Source organism: Humulus lupulus, chromosome 1 (genome assembly GCF_963169125.1).
Source record: "Humulus lupulus chromosome 1, drHumLupu1.1, whole genome shotgun sequence".
In the NCBI taxonomy this organism is placed as follows: Eukaryota; Viridiplantae; Streptophyta; class Magnoliopsida; order Rosales; family Cannabaceae; genus Humulus; species Humulus lupulus.
In genome coordinates this window covers 259468325-259480259 of record NC_084793.1, presented here as the reverse complement: position 1 = coordinate 259480259, position 11935 = coordinate 259468325, and the positions used below count along the sequence as shown (strand labels likewise).

Here is an 11935-nt window from a genome sequence, read left to right as displayed (position 1 = left end):
TATAATTCTCAGGAAACTACTCAACTGTTTGTTCAATCTAGAATTTTGATCAAAACACTTCATCAACACACCTTAGTCTACTAACATTTTGGATTATCAACTCATGATCATTAAATAAATGAATTTGAAATCAATTATGCTCACCAAATTTCTTTCCAATCGATCCATTCAAACCAAATAATTCCATAGGCTCACTTACTTGCTATTCTCCACTAATATAAATCATGATATGCATAAGAATCAATATGACTTTTATAGGCTTGTAACGATGGCTTAGGTAAAGGTAGATGAAAAATGAATTTTTAAGCTCACTTTACTATAAGCACATGACCAAAACTCACTAACTTTATTTCCATAAAAATACAATCCCATAATCCCCTCTCTTACTTATTTTTTTTCCTTTAGAGATATATATATATATTTATTTTGTTTTTTTTTCTTTTTCAATAATAACTACACTCCCCCAAACTTGATTTTTCTTATGTACTCATATTGGGAGTGTATTGAATTATCTTTTCAATTTTTTTTTTCAAAATTTTCACAATTAAAATTTTCACTTTCACTTTCTAAACCCACTCAAATCACAATTAAACCCCATTACACATCACTCCCCATAATTTGTAGAGTCCAAGAACTTTACTTAGCTAATTATTTAGTAATATTATAGTATGTATAGTATTATCTTTGTAACTGTGGATTTTTGGTTCAGACCGGGAATTATTTGGACACTCATAGTAGTACTTATAGATCTTCTAAGTTTAACCTATAGTTTAAGAATATTAATGTTAACCTAAGGTTTGATTATATGACTGATATTAAGGATAATATTTATTATACTATAAGGTTTAGATAAGGACCAATAGGATTTTAAGCACATGTTATGAATGGGTGATTAAGGATTAAGTATTTTGAGGATTTAATTTAATAAGGGTAAAAGTTTGAATGCTATAAGGTCAGTCAGCAGCTTTGAATACGTCGAGGGCTTAGTCAAGGCTGTTTACTCCATTCAAACTTAGCTAAAAATGTGTAATTTCGTGTTTAATTAATCAGCGTGTGCCGATATATTGCAGCTATAGGGGGCGATATATCGCAGCACGTAGATACGGAAAACACGAGACGATGCACGACAGCCTCGGGCATACTGGCCCAGGCGATATATCGCCTATAGGGGCGATATATCGCCTCCTTCAGCATATTTCAAAAGTTTTTGAATTCTTTTTCCTTTCAGCCATTCAACCTCTTGATAAGTCCAGCATCTTTTTGAACGAGTCTTCAGCCTCTGCTGAACGATTATTCAAATTATTTTCACCTAAAAAGCTATTATTTTTATTCAAGTAAAATTTAGATCTTTTCATTCCTCAACTCTATAAATAGGACCTAGTATCCAGCCATTATTCATCTTTTGCTCTAAGTTCAGAGGCTGCAAGTGCTAAGTGAGTGTGAGAGTGTAAACACCTGGGTTGGGGAATCATAAGCTTGATCACCATAAGCTTATCAAACACTTTGGGAAGTAAGGTTCTATAGCATTTCGGTTCGAGGTTTAGATTGGTCTACAAGTCCTCAAGGTATTTCCACACTCTAGTTCATTGGTTTTATGTTATTTTCTTTCTCATAGTCTTCTATTCAGTCTTCTAACCTCAGTCTTATTTTGGTTAGGAATTCTAAGAACTTACACATAAGTTTTTGGTAAGTATGTTTCTCAAAGGTTTAGTCATTCCATTCCTTTCGTTCTTTTCATTTTCTTCAATCTACTCACCCTGTTATACATGGTTTTAGGAGTGTTCCAAAAGTCCCAACGCTGTCCTCTTATCCCGGTAACTTTGGTAAGGAAAATAGGATAGAAATGCATATGTTATATGCCCTATATGTTATCTTATGTTTCTTATGTTATGATAAGTGTTATGATATGTATGTTGTAGGCTTGGGCATATGACCCATATGACTAATAAGACCCCAAATAGATTATGGGCATATGACCTACTTAGCTAGTAGGACCCCACTAATCTCATGGGCATATGACTTGTTTAGTCTATGGGACCCCAAGTAATAATGGCCATTATAGTATGTGTATGCATTAAGTGTTATGTTATGTCTTTATGATTATTATGAAATTTATGTACATGAAGTATGTGTTAGATTTTCCTTGCTGGGCATTAGGCTCATTCCTTTTTGTTTTATGTGCAGGAAAATAGCTATAGTGGCGGTAAGGTTCGTGGGTGCTTGAGATTGTGTATCGATGGTGAATGGATTCAAGGAGTCGAGAGTTCGATTTCGAGGATGTAGTCTTTTATTTATGGGTTTATGTGTAATTTTTCCGCACTTTCTATGTAACTCTTTTATTCTAAATTATGTTTTGTTTTTAAGACAATGGGATCCCATATCCTTCTTGATATTTTTGTAAGTAACTCTTATTTTTACAAGTTACCTAATAAAATTATGGTATTTTCGCAAATGTATGTTTCACTAAGGAATTGTATGTATAGTTTCGTTAATGGTCCAAAAGTCTAGAGTAGTTGGGTCATTACAGTTGGTATCAGAGCAACGATTCCTTCGCATGAAGTTCTCCTCAATACACACACTCAAAAGCTCCGAATTTGACCGCCAAGTAAGTATTTAAGTTACAAGTTATTTTACTTATGTGTATAGCAAACAACATTAGTGTTTATGTTTTCAGTTAAGTATGAACGGAGCTCTAACCTATGAGGATATCCGAGCCATTAAGGCCTTAAAAAGAATAAGGGAGCCAAGGAACACCGTAGGAACACTAGAGAAAATCACTCGGAGATTGATCTTGTTCCACAAAGAGATAGGTCACCTTCAAGAGTCTAAGCAAATCATGATGAGAGGTGCAGAACAATATGCCCTAGTAATTAGGCTTTTAAAAGATTTTCCTTCAGTAATTTTAACTTTAGAAGAAATATGGGAGACTATAAATAATGATGACGACTTACAAGTAGCCCTAAGATATTATTCTCTCATACTTAAGTTCACCTATGATTTAGAGTTTCAATTCACTAATGAACAACAACATAGGATCTTCTTGAATCTTCCCCGAGGAAATTTTGAGGCTCAAGACAATGATGATTATGAGGAGATAGATGATGATATGCTAGATGAAGGATCGGATGTAGAAGATCCCAATTTTTAGATTTGTAGTTTTTATTGTTTGTTTTATTTACTTTTTATGATTGTAATAAGTGAAAAACTGTTTTTCCAAATGAATAACATGCTATTTTATTACCATGTATGAGTTTGATTTTTTATTTTCGCAATCATAATAAGTAATAAATAAAATGAATAATGACTAAGTTCGGTGAGGGTGGATACAAATCAATGAACCAAGTTTCCTTATTGAGAGTTAGGGGGCCATAGTAGTGGGAACGATTTTACTGATCCCAGCCCTCCCTCAATATGGTTAACTTTGGAACATAGATAAGTTTCGAGCCTGAGAATTAAGTCATATAGGATGATTAGAAACACACTTAGAAAATAAAGATGACTTGTTTTTCTAAGTATAGAAACCCACTCTAACTAATAAATAAAGACCTATATAATTTTTTTTCATAAGAAGTCATAATAAATAGGTCCGAGATATGTTTGTTTTAGAATAAGTTTTTTCCTTAGAGCCTATTAGGTAAAGTTCTAACATGTTTCCTTCAACTGTTAGAACTCTGCTACGATGTCGCTCCGAAGATCTGCATGCACCAATGGAAATGCCTCCAAAGATGTTCCAGCGACCAATGAAGTCCCTCCAGTTCGCCGAAGGGGAGTGCGTGCTACTGCCCGCCGCAACGCGCCGGCACCGCTAGCTGACAACACTGCGGAGATCGCCAGACTGCAACAGCAAGTCGAGGAACTTTTGCATCAACAACGCCAACAGGCTCAAACTCAGCCTCAGCCTCCACCGCAGCCACAGCCAATGGCCACAGCACCCCAACAAGTTGGTCCGTATGGGGGATGGCCAATGATGAACTACACGCCGTATCCAGTACAGCACATGGAGCCAGTGTATGAGAGGTTCCGCAAGTAGCACGCTCCAAACTTCGAAGGGACTACAGACCCCTTTGAGGCAGAAGAGTGGCTAAGGAATGTGGAGCCGATTCTGGCCCACATGAATCTCAATAATGCGGACCGCATATCCTGCGTCTCGTCTTTGCTTAAGAAAGATGCCAGGATATGGTGGTACTTGGTCCAGCAATCCCATGATGCTGCCACCATGACATGGACCCGATTTGTGGAGCTGTTCCACAAAAAGTATTACAACTCAGCTGTACTCGCGTCAAGAGTTGAAGAGTTTACCAACCTGAAGCAAGGAAATTTAACAATGGCAGAATATGCTCGTCAGTTTGACCGCTTAGCCAAGTTCGCCTCTGAGATGGTTCCAACTGATTTTCTGAGGGTGAACAAGTTTGTTAGAGGACTTTGACCGAAGATTGAGATGGGGGTTAAGCTAGCAAACTCGGGAAACACTACATATGCCGACGTTCTTGAGACGACAATCGAAGTAGAAAGGTTGCAGGCCAATGTAAGCAAAGAAGAAGCCAGCAAGCCAGAACCTAGACAGCAGAGCCAACCTCAGGCCAGTCGAAGCAACAACCATAACGACAACAATCAGTCTAGCATTAATGGAAACAATCAATCAGGCAACAATGGTAACGGCCAGAAAAGACGACATCCTGATAACAAGAAGTTCGACAGCGATAAAAGGGCACGTACGAATAATGGGGGAAATAGGCCAGGCTACGTGGAATACCCGCCATATTCTAAGTGTCAGAAGAAGCATCCTGGAGAATGTCGCGCCAACACCAAGGAGTGTTTCAACTGTGGTCAAGAAGGGCATCGTAAAAGAGATTGTCCTCAGCAAAAGCCAGAAGGGAAGAAGGATGAAAATATGGTTCTTGCTAGGGTTTTTGCTTTAACCCAAGGAGAGGCTGATGCTAGCAACAAGGTGGTCACAGGTCAGGTTTCTATCCTCAATAACTTATGTCATGTATTATTTGATTCGGGAGCCACTCACTCGTATATCTCGTTAGGAATGATAGAAAAACTAGACAAACCTAGTGAAAGATTTAGAACTAGGTTTGTAACCGAGTTGCCTTCGGGCAAAGTAGTTCTATCATCACGAATAGTATGAGGCGTACCGATCAAGATTGAGGGCATAGAACTAGAAGGAGACCTGATAGAGCTAGTGATCAAGGACTTTGACGTAATACTAGTCTGGCCAAGTGTGGATCCAGTGGAGCCTCCAGTGCCAAATATTGAGAGTATTCTTCTCTTCTCTCTTCCTCAGCTGCTTGCACTCCCTCTATTTGATCATTGGATGGTATGGTTTCCTCAACTACTTCTCCTTCCCTACCAACTCTTACATTTTTGGGTATCGGTACTGGTGGCTCTAAGGATGGGGCATTGAATTTATTCACTGTAGCCTCATAAATAACCCCCATCGCCTTCCTAAAAATATCACTAGAGTATGTTGACACCTCCCAAACCTCACACAGATCAGTAATCATGGAAACATGCCCTAACCCAGCATTACTGGTCAAGCGACATAAATCCCTTATGCTCTGGCGAATAACTCACCCAATGTCAATGGAGAGCCCTATCATAATGGCATATACTAAAAGACACCTATCAGTTCCCACTTCAAACAAGTGGGTGTTTGGCATAAGCCGTGCACTCACAAAATGTAATGCCCTAGATAGCCAAGACCGCTACACTGTGTACTTATAAAGGTGTAGGACTTGCTAATCAAGTCATTAATTCAAAAATGTGTCACTAAACATGTATGAGCTAGGGTTAAAAAGGTTTTGGTCTCAAAAGTTTCACTTTATATAATTAAGCAGTGTAATACATGGGATCCCAAAAAGAAATAGAGTTTAAAAGTTGGTTTACAAAATTCCCAAAATACGGACAACCATCAGCCATACTAAGGCAAAATAGACATTTCTGGTTCTTGTGTCCCCGCCTAAACCCCAACCGTGGCGGCTGAGCAGCTGGTCATGTACATTCAGCTCACAGAGCTCTCCAAGTGAAGGCTGATCAAGCTTGCCCTTGCCTTTACCTACACCACGTAGCACCCGTGAGCCAAGGCCCAGCAAGAAAACATAACGTGCAACTCAAACAACAATAACAGTAAGTTAATTCTTTAAGCATGATCAACCATTAGATAATCCACATTAACCAATCAGCATATACTAATCAAGGATGCAACTAATCACAGATAACATTCAAGTCTCATAATAATCAGGTTACATAATAATCAGGGTCGACAACTTAGGTCGCACCCTCTGTTTACCCCACTGACTCTGGCCTGCTTAAACCGAGCTGTCCTCGGCTACCAGTGGCCAAGCTGCGCCTGTGCGCTAGTGTAACCCTTGGCACTCTTAGGCCATTGGTTCACTATTTAGTTTACATGGCATAATACCATCCTTTCAAGCATACACATTAGGGAACCCTTAGTCCCATTACAGATATACAACCAGGTGCAGTTTTCTTACCTTTAGTCTCTGCGTTCACTGACTACGAGCAACACTCCTCAAGCGCGATCCGTTCCCGAGCTCTAACTTTAACACCTAGTCACAACCAAGGTATAGGGTTCCATTAATATTCAAATAAGGGTTTTCAGATACAATACTAGCTTCCGGGACATCGAATTCCACCAAGCACGGTGGGGAAATCGATCTCGAGCACCCTAGACTACATTCCCGTGCCTAAAATCCCCAAATGTTTAGGTGTGCACCTAAGGGCTGCGGCCCTTGAAACCTAGCCACGACCCTGCCCTAAAACAGGGCCAAGGCCACCCCTGGAAGCAGACACGTGCGGTGGCCCTGCCCTTGGGCACCGCGACACTTCCCTTTGGCCGAGCCTCCTTTGCATGCTAGGGCCGCAGCGCTCTAGAACAAAGCTGCGACCCTTCCCTTCATGCTCAGAAAATCCACCATTTCCAACATCTAAACCTCATCCAAAACCATCCCAAAGCTCCCTAATTCAAAACCCATCAATCACAAAACTTTTAACATGACTCTAACAACGCAACTCAACATAAATCCAGCCTAAAAACCTACTATAATCCCATTTTTAATTTATGAAACTCCAGAACTTAAAACACCAAAACCAGTCATACAAAACTAGAATTTAAACTTCCAAATCACGAATTGGAGCTTACCTCTTCTGCTGAACCACTTCCTTGACAAATTCTTGAGCTAAAACCCAAGCTCTCAGCTTCAATTCAGCTTTTAAACATCAAAATCATAAATACCTTAATACTCAGCCAAAAACTTAGAATTCTAACCCCAAAAACACAATTCAATTCTCACCTTAGCCTTGGTTAAGTGTTCCTTGGATAATTCTTGAGCTTATCTTCCAAATCCCCACTTCAATCCTCTGAATTCCTAGCTCAACTCCCTAAATTTCCAGTGTTTTGTGTTTTTTCCTTGAAAGAGAGAGAGAAAGAAGAAGTCGGTCTATTTTTGTTCCACTAGCTTCTGTTTTGGCTAAGTCTACCTTTGGTTACTTAGGTCAATCCCGAGGCTCGGGGTGCCGGAAACGTCCCCGAGGGAAAAACGGTAAAAATTCCCCAGTATTCCCACCTAGACTTCCTATCCTCAAATATATCTCCATATATTTATTTCCATAACCCGATAGTCTAAACAACTACCCGATACCTAAAGTACCCCTGACTTATCCAAAGTCAAATACGAAGCCCCGTTATGAATTTTCCCACTATCTAGCTTCTTAGGATCGCCTCAAGTCTCTCACTGCAAATCTACCCACATAATAATGTGGTTCTCACAGATATAACACTTAACCACATTTACATTCATATAATCATACAAGCATGTATTAAATCATTAAATTCACTCATAAGTCAATTATGCCCTCCCGACACACTAATCAGGGCCCTTAAGCCATATTAGTGATTTTGGGTCGTTACACAAAAAGAGTCCAAGCTTTAGCTACGACACTCATTTGGTATCTTCTTAAATGTTTTGGCTCCCCATTCTATATAACAAAGGAAGCACTAGGAATTCCTAAGGTCTCAGCCACCTTAGTCCAATTTACCTCACTATGATATGCCAATTGATAATACTCATCCTCTTCTGGAGATAACTTAGGTACATTAAATAAAGCATCAATATTATCAATGGTGCATTCAACTGAAACGCCACTAACAAACACCTTTCTATTTACATCCCCAGGAAAATTGGCGTAAAACTCATAAACAAAGGAGCAATTGGCTTTTGGCATCTTATTGTCCACAAATAATTGCCAACCTCGGTGTAAAATTTCATTCCTAATAATATGATAAGTGTCATTAGGGTATAGTTCTTCTTTAATGTCTATCCCACGCTCTTGAATAACTGGCCGCTGGGATAGCCTTTGATAAATATCATGGGCATCCTTGTTAATGAAATGTGCGGGATCATATTCAAAAATTGGCTGAGGTGCTGGTGGGTTTGGCTGGGGTTGGGGTGGTTGGGAACGGGATGAAGAAGTGCGACTAGTATTCTTTGAAGATGCTGCCCTAGTGGGTTGTTTTCTTGGTCCCATACCTTCTCAATTTTTTTTTTCAAAATTGACACACAAAAATTTCTGCAGCACTTCCCCTAAAACTCTGAAATTTCCTTACTAAAATCTCCCAAATATTTTTACCCAATAACACCCAATATACCAACAAACAATCCAAAAATCCAAGACAATCTCTTAATATAAATGCAACTCAAGGAAAACTTCAAAAAGAAAAACTTACAAGCCTCGAAAGTTGAAAAATCAGCCACCCATTAATCCTCCTTCAATTCCTCAATGAGCACCAATAAAACACAAACTAGGGTTAGAGAAAAAAAAATAATAGAAGAAATCAATAAGAAATATGAAGTAGAAATTAGAAAAATAGATGAAGAGAATTTGAAATAGAAGAAAATAGGGAAAAATTCTAGAGGTTTTTCTTAAGGAAATTAGATTTGGAATAAGAGAATTTGAAAAAAATGAGAAAAGGTTTCAGAAAAAACAAGTTTTAAGCCTTTTTCCTTCTGTCTTACATAGGCGCGGCGTGACCCAGCTTGGGCAAGTTGCGACCCGCCTTAAATTCATTAAGAAATTAATTTTCCAAGCGCCGTGACTCAGCTTGGCAAGTCGCGGCCCGCCTCAAATTCCAGAAATGCTTTGCTCTTTGTTTCAGCCTAGGGTCGCAACTCATTAGCCCAAGTCGCGACCCGCCTCTCCTTCATATTTTGAATTGCTCTTTGTCTTGTGTAATGTTGCGACATGCTAGTTCAAGTCGCGACTTGGCCCAATGACTAATTGAAAAACATAATTTTTTCACGATTTTCACGATTTTTACAAACTTTATACTGAAAAATAAAAAAAATAAAATAACTAAACTTTACAAATAAAAAACAAAATAAAATAAAATTTTCCACTAATTAAATTAAAAAAAACTAAAATAAAATATAGGAATGCCTCCTATAGCACTGTCGTTAACGTCATTTAGCCGGACACTTTTCTGATTTCAAATTCAACTTGGATAAAGTCCTCCCATCACATCTTTGAGAGCCATAGTGTCATGAGTTGGCCCTCGTTTCTTGTGTTTAGAAATTGTCAGAACTTTCCCTCGCTCATATAACATTCAAATTCTTTCACTAAAGTATTTTTTTAATCGATTATGCCCCTTTCGCATTCTAGTTTTAACTATGGAACTCTTCTTAGAGACTTCCAACTTGTTCCCCTCTTGGTTTACTACTTCAACTCCACAACACATTGGAATTTCTGTTGCTGCAAAAACATTAAATATTACTTCCTCTTTTTGCACTCGCAACTTTAGCTCACCTTTTTCGACATCAATTAAAGCCCTACCAGTAGCCAAGAATGGCCTTCCAAGTATTATTGGAATATTTTCATCTTCCTCCATATCTAAAATAATAAAGTCTGCAGGAAAGATAAATTTACCCACCTTTACCAATACGTCCTCAATCCCTCCACGAGGGTGATTAAATGATCTATCTGCCATCTGCAAAGACACATTAGTTGGCCGAGCTTCTCCCAAATTCAACTTCCGAAAGATGGATAGAGGCATTAGATTCACACTGGCCCCTAAATCACATAAAGCCTTTGTTTTTACTAAACCCCCTATAGAACATGCATATTGAAACTACCAGTATCATTAAGCTTTGGAGGTAGTTTCTTCTGAAGTATCGCGCTGCACTCTTCAGTAAGTGCAACTATCTCATAATCCTCTAGCTTCTTTTTCTTTCACAAAATTTCTTTCATAAACTTCACATAACTAGGCATTTGTTCAAGTGCACCAGCAAACAGGATATTAATGTGTAGTTTTCAAAAGATATCCAAAATTTTGGAGAATTGTTTGTCAAGATTAACCTTTCGAAACCGTTGAGGATATGGAATCTTTAGTGTTGACTCGGTGTATTTTGGCTTCTCTGGTTTTGGAAAGTTTTCAGTAACCTCCTCTTGTATCAGACTCGTAACTTTCTTATCTATTGTCTTCTTCTTCTTGTCATCTACTGTAAGTCCTTCATACTCAGTCCCACTCCTCAAGGATATTTCATTACACTTCTCTTTAGGATTCACCTCTGTGGAACTAGGCAAATTCCCTTGTTGTCTACTAGAAAACATTTGAGCTAATTGGCCTATTTGTGTCTCCAAACTCCTAATCGAAGACCTTGTCTCTGTCATGAATTGATTTAATTGGTCAGGTTGAATTGTTGGTGGGTTCATTTGAGGAGGTGGTGGATGAGATGGGTGTGGTTTGGATCATAAATGGTCTAGCCTGTAATCCATAAGTTGGTTGATGAGGTGGTTATTGAGGTGGCTACTGTGGATATTGTGGTTGTAACCCATGATTATTTTTCCAAGACAGATTAGGATGATTTTTCCATGCAGATGTATAGGAATTTGAGTAAGTATTGGGTGCAGGTCTTGAAAAATTACCTATAACCTATGCCTGTTCCAAGGGCATATTGTTTACATCTGTTGAGCAACTAGCTGTGCTCGGGCATTGTTCATAAGAATGAGGTCCTCCACAAATCTCACAACTCATGACATTTTGTACTTGCATTGCTTGTGTGGTGAGATTAATTTGCTGCAATTGTTTGGTTAGAGATGCTACTTGAGCGGTCAGTAGTGCAATTGGATCAACTTCTAATACTCCCACTACTTTCTTATTCTCTCGCTCAGTAAGACAATTATAATTATTCATAGCCATCTTTTCCAACAGCTTATACGCTTCATTAGCGCTTTTTCTCATAAACGCTCCTCCTGATGCTGCATCTATAATTGTTCTTGTATTTCCCCCCAAACCATTGTAAAAAGTATGAACTAACATCCACTTTTCTATTCCATGATGTGGGAATCTCCTTTGCAATTCCTTAAATCGTTCCCATGCATCAAACAAAGACTCCCCATCCAGTTGATGGAAGTTGTTAATCTCTCCTCTAATTCTGGCTGACTTGGCAGGAGGAAACTATTTACCAAGAAGCTTCTGAGCCAAATCTTCCCAAGTAAGTATAGAATTGGCTTGTAAAGAATTCAACAAACTCTTAGCTCTGTCCCTTAGTGAAAATGGGAATAGTCGCAATCGTACATCATCATTACTCACCCCATTCATTTTAAATGTCACACATAACTCCAAAAAGTTTGTGATATGTAGATTTGGATCCTAATTTGGGAACCCCCCAAATTGTACACAGTTTTGCACCATCTGAATAATTGAGGGTTTTATCTCAAAATTGTTAGCCTCAACAGTAGGAGGATGAATGCTTGAATGTATCCCCGTAATAGTAGGGAGTACATAATTCCTTAATTGTGGATCAGCTTCAGCTGCATTACTCATATTTGCATTATTGTTGACAACGTTATTTGCGTTCTTAGCCATGGTAAAGTCCAGACTCTTCTTTATCTTGCGATTCTTTCTACACGTTTT

General features: G+C 38.6%; 1 non-coding gene across 1 annotated transcript; it reads left to right on the top strand.

Annotated features, from left to right (window-relative positions):
• Positions 1-11348: 11348 nt before the first annotated feature.
• Positions 11349-11455, top strand: LOC133813528 (small nucleolar RNA R71). Its single transcript, XR_009884537.1, has one exon. It is a non-coding gene; the product is annotated as a small nucleolar RNA R71 (small nucleolar RNA).
• The last annotated feature ends 480 nt before the right edge of the window (positions 11456-11935 follow it).